At 29.9% G+C, this 12,500-nt stretch overlaps 1 pseudogene; it reads right to left on the reverse strand.

Annotated features, from left to right (window-relative positions):
* LOC137651812 (nephrin-like) overlaps window positions 1-12,500 on the reverse strand; it is a 47,408-nt pseudogene that overhangs the window by 13,235 nt on the left and 21,673 nt on the right.

Genomic DNA, 12,500 nt, shown 5'->3' on the forward strand with positions numbered 1-12,500 from the left:
AATATATACAAATATGTAATTAAAGATGCTGGAAATAAAAGAACTTGAACAAATGAAAGAGAAAAATAATAAATAATGAACTGGGCAGACATACATAACATTAAGATATTAAAATAAAAATAATGACCTTTGACTGAACATCTCAAATTATACTCTTTTAAGCTATTTTCCATATTCATATATTACCCAAAATTTAATCAAAAGATTCATTTAATACGTACGCATAATAGGATCACTTTTATTTTGGATTTTATCTAAGTTGTGTCAATATCTAATATGTTTAGAAATCTGTTTACTCAACTACTAGTTTTTCAGTTTAGTCAACTACACAAACTTAAATTTAAAGACAAGCATACACAGTTGTTTCCAAAGGTCATAAACAAAACAATTAAACACACACACACACTAGTACACATTTGCATGCGTAGGCACAATTCTAATTTATCTTACTCCTTTTCCCTCTCCCATTTCTATTTCTGCTCATCCAATGATTTATTGATTACTCTTCCATGTCTAAGAATATCATTCAGAAGTATGCTATTCTTAGAATGCGAAATTCCTTCGATTCAAGTATAATAGTGTATTCTCTTTGTTATTATTCATATAGAGCATATATTCCCACGTAACAAAATGAATAAATATATGAGAGATAAGAGAAGCAAAATAATATAAATAAAAGTGAATAAATAACGTGAAGAGAAGCAATCTAAACTTGACATGCCGTCCTAAAATGTGTGTATTAGGTACTCATGAATAATAAAAGGCACCAATCAGTTTTTGATTTACGATAACGAAAATACAGTACTCTATGTATATATTTGAAAGCTAAGCTTTATGCAATTATTGTCGCATGAATACACGTAACAAAATGTTTGCAGTGCATGGGTTTTGTTAAGCGGTTAATTTCCACGTGTGAGAACAGCACTTAAAAAAAAAAAAAAAAAAAAAAAAAAAAAAAAAAGAAAAAAAAAAAAAGACACTAATTTGCTTTTTTTTTTTTTTTTACGCAGTAAATTCATTTCATGTAAACAATTCAATACGTATCCTGATCAATGCAATATGCTATTCTTTTTTTCTGAGCATGGTTGCGAATGTGCTTTATTAAAAGGTTAATTCCCATATATGAAAACAACACTACAATAAAAAGAAACCACAAGCAGGCAAAAAAAAAAAAAAAAAAAAAAAAAAAAAAAAAACTATTTTGCTTTGTTTTCTACGCAATAAATACATTCATGTAAACAATTCACCACACATCCTGATCACTGCAATATTTTTTTTTTTTTTTTTTGCAACTGGTATTGGGTCTTGCATACTGAACGGCTAATCATCGATTTTCGATCAGCTATTTAAATGTTATTGGCATCCGATAATTGAAAATAATTGCAGGGTCGCCGTGAGTAGAGCGACTGATGCTGTACAACAGCTGAAGCTTTGTGTGTTTTCAGTGGAAGAATTCTAGTCTATAATTGTTTATTATTAATTATAAAACATTGTTTACTCGTCTTATTTGGTTGTTTCAAGGCCCTAAGATGTGATGTAAAGTTGATCCTTAATATAAAACCGTTAAAATATTGAAATATAGTTAATATATGGCATGGTTATTGAGGGCTAAAATGAAATTACTCAAGATTTAGGAAAAAGAAAAATATTTTGTTTTTAATGTTAACCTTTGCGTATCGTAAAATGTTGTCTTTTAAAGTTCATAATTTCTTAAGGAAAAAAAAAATTAAATTTCTTGTATGTATGTACGTATGTATGTATGTATGTATATATATATATATATATGTGTGTGTACATTATATCTATCTATCTATCTATCTATCTATCTATCTATCTATCTATCTATCTATCTATATATATATATATATATATGTACTCACACACAGACCCACCCACCCACACACACACACACACACACACACATATATATATATATATATGTGTGTGTGTGTGTGTGTGTGTGTATGTACGTACGTACGTATGTATGTATGTATATTGGACGTGCTAAATTGCAGATTTCCTCTAGCGAATGTATTTTTCTAAATATCAAGAAAAATTCATTCTCTAATCGCAAACCACCCTACTTAATTAACTAGATTATGATGTGGACTGAATGGGGAAACATTGGATAAAAGTTTGATTACTCGGAATTAAAGCTATTCCTTGTCTCAGCAAAATGATTAGTGGCGAATTTATTTGGGCAACTTGCTAAGTAGAATACTATATATATATATATATATATATACATATATATATATATATATGTATCTATATATACATACTGTATATATATATATATATACATACTGTATATATATATACATATATATATATATATACATTATATATATATATATATATATATACTTATATATATATGTATATATATATATATATATAATATTTAGCCAACTTGAGTCCAAATATTCCAGAAACGAACAAAAATAATTTCGAATTTTTAGAACTTTTTTTTTTTAAATATTTGATTTTATTAAAATCCTTGTATTCTGAAAGAAATATAATGATTAAATAATAGTACGATTTAATAATTAGGCTAATTAATATCATAATTCTGCTTAGTTCTTTAGCACATATTTGCTTATATACATACATAGCATGCAGGATAATCCAAGTACATTTTGGTAACCCTATCCTCATGGATCTAAAGTAACCTTACTGTTCTCTTCAGACTGACTTGCAAGTGTGAAATATTCTTACTTATATATATAGACTTCTTTACAATGTTTAAAGAGGCAGAAACATTTCTTCTATCTTCAGGAAAAAGATTTATGAAAAGCTATATAAAAATTTTAGTAAGTAAGCTATACCTTTAGACTATGATTATGATATGAAAACAGAATGAATGAGGTACCTCTAAGGATAATCTATGTGTATGTTATTTTACTGTTAATAATATCTTATGAAAGAAGAGAAAAACTCAAAATACAAAAATTACTAAGATTTTGGTTCACATGAAAGGAGGATGAGTTGTTATATAGTTAACTATCTAATCCTCAAAGAACTATTTGTAAGTTTAGTACTCATAAATCACTGTTTCCCTTTGACAATTACATCACTAACACTACAAAGTAACTACGCCATTCACTTAGCAAAGAAAAATAAAAACAATCTTTCACGATTGGTTTTGGAGGGACAAGTATTGCATAGCCAATCCACAAAAGACAAGAGAACACAAAAACATATTTATTTTTCGTTAGCTGCTCATATTAAGAGCAGACAGCACAAATAAACTACACAGACGTCAGACGACAAAAGTAAAAACATACTTTTAGATATAATGACATTAACCCAATGAAAAGAGTAAAGTAAAAAATATAAACTAATAAAATCAAATAATATCTTTAAGTCTGATAATCGGTAAAATGTTTGAACAGACTTCCGACTTCCTGCTGTATGATTTTTCTCGTTATACGGTGATTATCGATTTACCAAAACTTGCAAATCACTCAACCTAGTTTAATATAGAAAAAATACAACTATTGACGTAGTTTCCGCGCATAAATTGGAAGAAATAGATTAATAAATGTTATATGATTCTTAAAAACCCTGTAAAACATAAAAATCATATTCAGTCAGGTTTCAATTTTTATGACAGTATTTTTGTGGTTTGGCTCTGAAACTCAAAACTCTACGGTAAGCTCCACCCAAATTTAACTTACTTATGCGTTCGCCTGGTGCCAAGGGCAAAGTGAACCCGTGAAGGATACTGTCTTCGCTTCTCCCTTTCACATTTTCAGCGTATATAGCCAGGAGGTACGACGCTCCAGGCTGCAGGCCCTCTATGACGAAAACAGGCTGCTCGGTCTCCGTAGCGTTCCTCAAAATCTCCCCTCGGACCTCATCGTCGTAAGCTTGAACGACGACGACGAAATGTTGGTCCAATCCGCCATTGAAGCCGGGAAGGCACGCGATGAATAGCGTATCAGAGGTCTGATTGGCCAGCGTGCAGTTTAGCAAGCTATCGGGTTTCCCAGCGGGCACCAGTTCAAACTGACAGGGCAAGGCCTGTTCACCCAGTTCGTTTTCGGCGTAGCATAAGAATTCGCCGTAGTCGTGCTCCGTCCGGACGTGGTAAGTGAGCTTGGATGTGCGATCTTGCACCGAGTATTTTTCCTCGTCCATGGGTATCAGTTCCTGCGGGCTCCGGAAGTACCACTTGAAGGAGACCTCTCCCGGCGAGGCGTCTACTATGCATTGCAATTGGACGTCGTCCCCTTTGGCGGCGCCAAAGACCACGTCTTTCCCGTCTGAGCAAACGGGGACGTCTGGAATGAGGAAATGCAGGATCGGTATTTATAAACTGCTCCTGATGCGAAGTCTATTGACAGTGTTTTAAAAATCTTGTCTTCGGGGCTAGGAAAGGAATCGCTTCTAATTTGAGCATGGAATGCGAGGCCATATCCGCAGAGGCAAATAGATAAAAACTGATGTTGAAATTTCTCCCCGAAGGCATGATATATTAGCGACGATTAATGTTTTTCTATTGCTAAATTTACATCCATTTCTATATTTTTTTATACACCATTTTGCTTCATAATCTATTTTGTCGTATATATATTTTTTCTTTTTCTTGTCATATGATACTCTCTCATGATTTATGAAAATGTTAAACCTAATTATCTCTCTCCTAATTTTCATCTTTATAATTTTCTTTTACGTATTTTGCAATGTCAATATAATGATTCTTTCTAATATTCGAAGTAAGGAATAGAGAGAGTTGAATATAAAATTAGGTTTCCGTTTTCTTTTTCCTAGTGATATATTTGGAATCTTTACAGTCGATTAAAAAATGCTTAAAAAGCCACAGAATCAATAAATCGAAATTAGATAGTTATAGAATAGATATGTGATAAATCTGAGTGAAAATGTTATAAAGTATTTTACACGAATATGTGAAGCTCTTATTATAGAATAGCGACTGATATGTACCGATATGCCTTCTCTTAAGTCTCCACTTCCTCGATATAAATAAAAGAATTTGATTTTCTATTGCATTTCAGTAAACATTTGTTGTTAGTCAAGTTTTTTTTTTTTTTTTAAAGTAAATTTCACAGAGCTCACAAGAGGTAGCATTTAAGAACGAGTGAATCAGAAGGGGCGCATGAAAAACTGTTTCGTAATTATTAGAAGAAAAGAAACTTAATAAAGCACTTCAACCGGACATTATCCACCAATTCGACAATTCGGTGCCTTATAGATAAAGCGATAAAAAATATATTCACCAGTTTTTTATTGTAAACATTGGACAAGACGTTTGACGCAAACAGAGAGCATTATTGACAAAAAAATAAAGCAACTAATAATATCATTAGTAATAAATATGTTAAGAATACACACTAAAAGAAAGAAATATTGACGACGAAGAAATGGTTATTTCAAAACATATGTTATATATAACTATATTTGAATTAGTCACAGTGCAATAACAGTTAAATCAGACCCATCCACGCATAATTAGCGTAAAATTGTTTGAATAATAAAGATTTAAAATATTACTGAATCATTAATCTGATATAAATAAGCATGGAGGAGTCTGATACAAACGGCAGCGGGTCACAATGCGGCCCGAGAGATGGCGACATAAGAGAATAGGCAAAACATTGCAACAATACACAGAAAGAAATGAGAAATATTAACTGATTTACATTTTATATCAAGGAAGATTGGCTGGCTCATTCCGTCCCCAATTCCGTTGTTTGCCACACACGTGTAGACACCTGCTTGTTCTCGCTCGACCATTTTCAGGATTAGTTTGTTATTCCTGATCTTGACACCTGCCGTGGCGTTGTGGTGGATGGAAGCACCCTGGTTGGAGAGATACAAAATAAGAGGAACTGGAGAGAGAATGATCTTGGGTAATGCTAGTTAAAGGGCTCCAACAGAGAAAAATAGGCCATAGAGGGAAGGAAACAAGTAAATAAATAAACTATATGAAAAGTAATAAACAATTAGAATAAGATACTTTATGAACAGTAACAACATTAAAACAGATCCTTCGCAAGTATGAAATCTCAGAGAAATTTTCCGCTAAAATCTGAAACAAGTTGAACGCAGCTGGTAAAAGCATGATGCTATAAGCCCAAGGGCCCCAACAGGGAAAAGTAGGCCAGTGAGGAAAGGAAATAAGGAAATAAAAACTATACTAAAAGTAATAAACATATAAAAAAAAAACCTTTTAAGAACAGTAACAACATTAAAACAGATCCTTGGAATTATGAAATCTCAGAGAAGTTTTCCGCTGAAATCTGAAACAGGTTGAACGCAGCCGAGGTGTACAAAGGCCTCCAATGAAAAGAAAGCAGCCAGTATACTAATACACGATGACAGCCTTCCAATATATCACCATCAGGAAATTTCTTTCAAAATGGATTTCCTCCGTTGAGCTGAAATAAATCTGCAATGCATTTATCGAGGGATTTGTTTTTTTTCCAAAAATACCCACCTTGCCACTGCGCTCGTATGAGTCTACACCTATAACTCAATATTTACATGTCACAATATTGTTGATTTCCACATCTATTTCATAGTAAAACCATAAAGAAAAAGGAAAAGATATTTGTCATATTAAGTTAACATAGCTAAAATATGAACGAATCTACACCTCTAACACAATATATACATGTCACGATATTTTTTATTTTCACTTCTATTTCATAATAAAACAATGAAGAAAAATGGAAAGATATTTGTCATATTATGCTATATAGTTAACGTAGCAAACATATGGCTGAAGCTCCTATCTTAACAAAAATATTTTAGATACAAGAAACAAATTCCATCGTAAACCCAAATTGGAATGGCCATGTACGCAATGGCGTTCAGACGTCCAGATATGAAAACTATTTTTCGATCGTAAATTCACGTCTGAGCGGTTTGTTTTTGAAGGGTTGAGGATTGCTGGAAAATTTATTTGCATTCGGCACCATTCTGCCTTAATTCCATTCCACCTCTAATGCTCTATGTAGTCAATATGAGCATTGGAAATCCGCTGGAAATGCGGACGAGAAAACACGAATTGGCAACTGCGTCCATTCTTCTTATGGACCAGTGCTGTTTATGGAGGTGTCCCCAAAGATTGCACATTCTAACCATGATTTATTTTGTCAATTTTCTTTTCTAACATTTTTGAATCTTTATAGCATTTCCTTCTGGCCTTCATACTTTTGTTCATATATATACATTTAAATTCATATATCTTTATCTCTCTCTCTGTATATATATATATATATATATATATATATATATATATATATATATATATATATATATATATATATATATATATATATATATATATATATATATATAAGTGTGTGTAGAAATATGTGTAAATGTATATCTGTCAATCTATGTATGTGTATATATATATATATATATATATATATATATATATATATATATATATATATATATATATATATATATATATATGCATATATATATATATATATATATATATATATATATATATATATATATATATATATCTATATCTATATATATATATATATATATATATATATATATATATATATATATATATATATATATATATGCATATAGTGTGTGTATGTGTGTCTATTCTAGTTCACATAATTTCATATACATTTCTTAATCATTTAAATTCTTATAGAGTAACATAAAAGAGTGAAACTATCATAAACAATGACTTGGGCACTGATCATTTTATGGTCAGTCTCTAGGGCATTGTCCTACTCGATAGGGCAATGTCACTGAACCTTACCCCTCCATTTATGAACGGTGTTTATTATTATTATTATTATTATTATTATTATTATTATTATTATTATTATTATTATTATTATTATTATTATTATTATTATTATTATTACTAGCTAAGCTACAACCCTAGTTCGAAAAGCAAGATGATAAAAGATCAAGGGATCCAACAGGGAAAAAATAGCCCAGTGAGGAAAGGAAATTAGGATATAAATAAACGACATAAGTAATGAAAAATTAAAAGAAAATATTTTAAAAACATTAACAACATTAAAACAGATATTTGATACATAAACTATAAAACTTAAAACCTTAAATAGCTATAATAGAACCAATTCCTTTGAATGAAATTCCCAAATTCAAAAACTCTCGAGGAGTCTTCAAAATCGTCATTTGGAAGAGAAAAGACGATCGTTCTTTTCGCAATTAGGTTCCGATTATAATCTCAGCAAAAGAAGAGGATTGAAACCCTTTACAAAAGGATTAGTCTGCTTCGCAGAAGGGATCTGTACATTAAGCCCCAATAATTGGGACGGAAGAAAAATACAATATAATTGTTGACTTAAATACTTAAAGAAAATTCATATTATGTCGTTAGGGCAAATACACACACAGAAGCATATAAATATACACAGGATCATGTTTGTAATGAGTAATATGCGTAAAACTCACATAGAAATGGGATACTGAGATTAAAAAAGAAACACGGATAATTACCTCTTCAATAAGACTCTTGAAGAAGTAAAACGAAACTAGTCAGGATTCTCTCTCTCTCTCTCTCTCTCTCTCTCTCTCTCTCTCTCTCTCTCTCTCTCTCTCTCTCTCTCTCTCTCTCTCTCTCTCTCTTTATATATATTTATATATATATATATATATATATATATATATATATATATATATATATATATATATATATATATAAATATATATATACATATATATACGTATACACATACATCTCTCTCTCTCTCTCTCTCTCTCTCTCTCTCTCACTCTCTCTCTCTCTCTCTCTCTCTCTCTCTCTCTCTCTCTCTCTCTCTCTCTATATATATATATATATATATATATATAAATTCATATATATATATATATACATATATATATATATATATATATATATATATATATATATATAATATATATATAAATACATATATATATACACATATACACATACATCTCTCTCTCTCTCTCTCTCTCTCTCTCTCTCTCTCTCTCTCTCTCTCTCTCTCTCTCTCTCTCTCTATATATATATATATATATATATATATATATATATATATATATATATATATATATATATATATATATATATATATATATATATATATATATATAATATACACGTGTATACATAAGCTCGTACAAGTGAGTGTATTTGTGCAGGCGTGCAGTGAGAACATTGAAATGCTTTTGTATTTTATATAGATATACGCCCGAGATCGAACCGGAGGAAGTGAAAACACTCGTTCTATTAATGAATACAATACAAAATAACAAGTAACAGATACAGACTGACACAGTTATGGCTACTGGCATCGGAACAATATGTACGAGGTCAAATAAATTGGTCATTGTTTTTCTTATGAAAAGTCATTGCCGAAGAGAATGACACGGTCGACCTTTCAATCAAGGGTCGGTGAATAAAAGGAAAGAGAGAGAGAGAGAGAGAGAGAGAGAGAGAGAGAGAGAGAGAGAGAGAGAGAGAGAGAGAATTGCAGAAATATGAAAATGGTGACTGAGATAATGAAGATGAAGATGGAGATGAGAGAGAGAGAGAGAGAGAGAGAGAGAGAGAGAGAGAGAGAGAGAGAGAGAGAGAGAGAGAGAGAGAGAGAGAGAGAAATCAGTGACCTATTGGAAGATTCTTAATAAATAGAATGATCTAATTTATCTTTCTTAAATTCCTTCTTATAGAGAGAGAGAGAGAGAGAGAGAGAGAGAGAGAGAGAGAGAGAGAGAGAGAGAGAGAGAGAGAGAGAGAGATAAATGGGAGAAATCACGGTGAAGTTTGGGTTAGGGAAAAAAAAGGGGAGAATAGAACGAAGAAGAATAAGAATAAGACGAAGTGAAATATGTAGAAGGAAAAATAAACGAATAGCTTGATAAAAAATATTAAATCTGCTTTGAAGGGAACAAAAGAAGAGAAAAGATGAGAGTCGGAGGGCGTGAAGGTGTGAGGAAGTATTTAGAAAGAATAGGGGAAAAGAAACAGTCGCCTGCAGAGGGATTGGATAAAAAGGGAAATGGGGAAAGCGGACGAAATAAGGCATTGGAAAAAGCTCAGGAAAAAATATATTATATCTAAATTGAAAGAATACGTGGCCATATTGAATTTTAAAAGGGAGGTCCAATAAAGGCTTCAGTTAAAATGGTACGTGTATATATTTACAGTACGTCTATATACATATATACAGTATACACACATACATATATATATGTATATGTATATGTATATATATATATATATATATATATATATATATATATATATATATATATATATATATATATATATATATATATATATATATACCTATTATACATATAAATATATATATACTAATAAGCTACATATCATACTCCTCCTAATGTCTGGATTCTCTATATACCTCGGGATCAGAGACCCAAGGGGGAATCAACTCAACTTCTGGTCGGCCGGGGAATCGAACCCCGGTCCGAGACACTGAAACAATAGTGATATACCATCTAGCCATATATATATATATATATATATATATATATATATATATATATATATATATATATATATATATATATATATATATGAGTGTGGGTATATACATATATTATAGGATTTTTAGTCAATTTCAAACATCAACAGCAAAAAATAAATCAAAACAACCACGTTAATAATAATAATAATAATAATAATAATAATAATAATGATAACAATAATAATAATAATAATAATAATAATAATAATAATAATAATAATCAAGAAACCGAAGCTATGATCTAATAAGCTCCTAAAAATTATCGAATATTCCTCTCTTGAAAAATATCATATTACTCATTCTTATCTATATCAAATAATAAATATTCGAGGTTTAAAAGTTATTAATACATTACTAACACATATCAGTTTATTAATCTATCATTATCCTATCTTTTATCATTTACAGTCCTTCTTTAAACTTTATTAAAATTAAATAATTGAATTTTAACTTCAGTTCCATTCTCGAAAATAAATATTCATCAGTTTGATCTTTATATAAATGAGAAGATCACAGGTTTGGAAATCATCAATTTCATAACTACATCAAATGACAAAACTTCAAAATTCATTAGTTGATTCACCTTTTATCTTCCGTCCAATGAAATATATTGTTATTAAATGGTTCACATTTTGGTCTGACTGATTTTGAAATCGAAATAAAAATAGAGGACAGAACAAACAAAACAGATACGAAAAAAGAATTATTATTATTATTATTATTATTATTATTATTATTATTATTATTATTATTATTATTATTATTACTACCATCCTCATCTTCGTCATCATCACCATCATTATTATTATTATTATTATTATTATTATTATTATTATTATTATTTTTTTTTATTATTATTTTTAATATTATTATTATTATTATTATTTTTATTATTACCACCATCATCATTATTATTATCAATATCCTCATTATTATTATTATTATTATTATTATTATTATTATTATTATTATTATTATTATTACTTGCTAAGCTACAACCCTAGTTGAAAAGCAAGATGCTATAATCCTAGGGGCCCCAACAGGTGAAATAGCCCAGTGAGGAAAGGAAAACGTGAACAAAATCAAATATCAAACCATTGTTCTCTAATCTTGGGTAGTGCCATACCCTCTGTACCAAGGTCTTCCACTGTCTTGGGTTAGAGTTCTCTTGCTTAAGGGTACACTCGGTCACACTGTTCTCATCTATATCTTTCTTCTTCTTGTTTTGTTAAAGTTTTTATAGTTTATAAAGCAATATTTATTTTAATATTGTTGCTCTTCTTAAATTATTTTATTTTTCCTTGTTTCCCTTCCTCACTGAGCTATTTTCCCTGCTGGAGCCACTGGGTTTAGAGCATCCTGCTTTCCCAACTAGGGTTTTAGATTAGCAAGTAATAATAATAATAATAATAATAATAATAATAATAATAATAATAATAATAATAATAATAATAATAATAATAATAATAATAACGTTAAAATAAATATTTCTTATATAAACTTTTGGAGCCCCTGGGCTTATAGCATCCTGCTTTTCCAACTAGGGTTGTAACTTAGCAATTATTATTAATAATAATAATAATAATAATAATAATAATAATAATAATAATAATAATAATAATAATAATAACAATAATAATAATAACAATAATAATAACAATAATAATAATAATAACAACGTTAAAATAAATATTTCCTATATAAACTATAAAAACTTGAACAAAACAAGAAGAAGAGAAATTAGATAGAATACTGTGCCCGAGTGCAAAGAATAAAAAGTCCCGACTTTACTGACCTTGTGGTACCAGTTGACCTTGTCGACACTCGGGTTAGCGGTCACGTTGCAAATAAAGGTCACGTTGTCTCCTTCCTTGATGTCATTAGGATCCAGCTCAGCGTCCAGGGACAGTATGACCTTTGGAGCATCTGGAAGGAGATTTGATTTTTGTGGAAAATTCTCACGAAATATCGAATGTGTTTCCTTATTTTCTTATGGTATTT

Source organism: Palaemon carinicauda, chromosome 13 (genome assembly GCF_036898095.1).
Source record: "Palaemon carinicauda isolate YSFRI2023 chromosome 13, ASM3689809v2, whole genome shotgun sequence".
Lineage (NCBI taxonomy): Eukaryota > Metazoa > Arthropoda > Malacostraca > Decapoda > Palaemonidae > Palaemon > Palaemon carinicauda.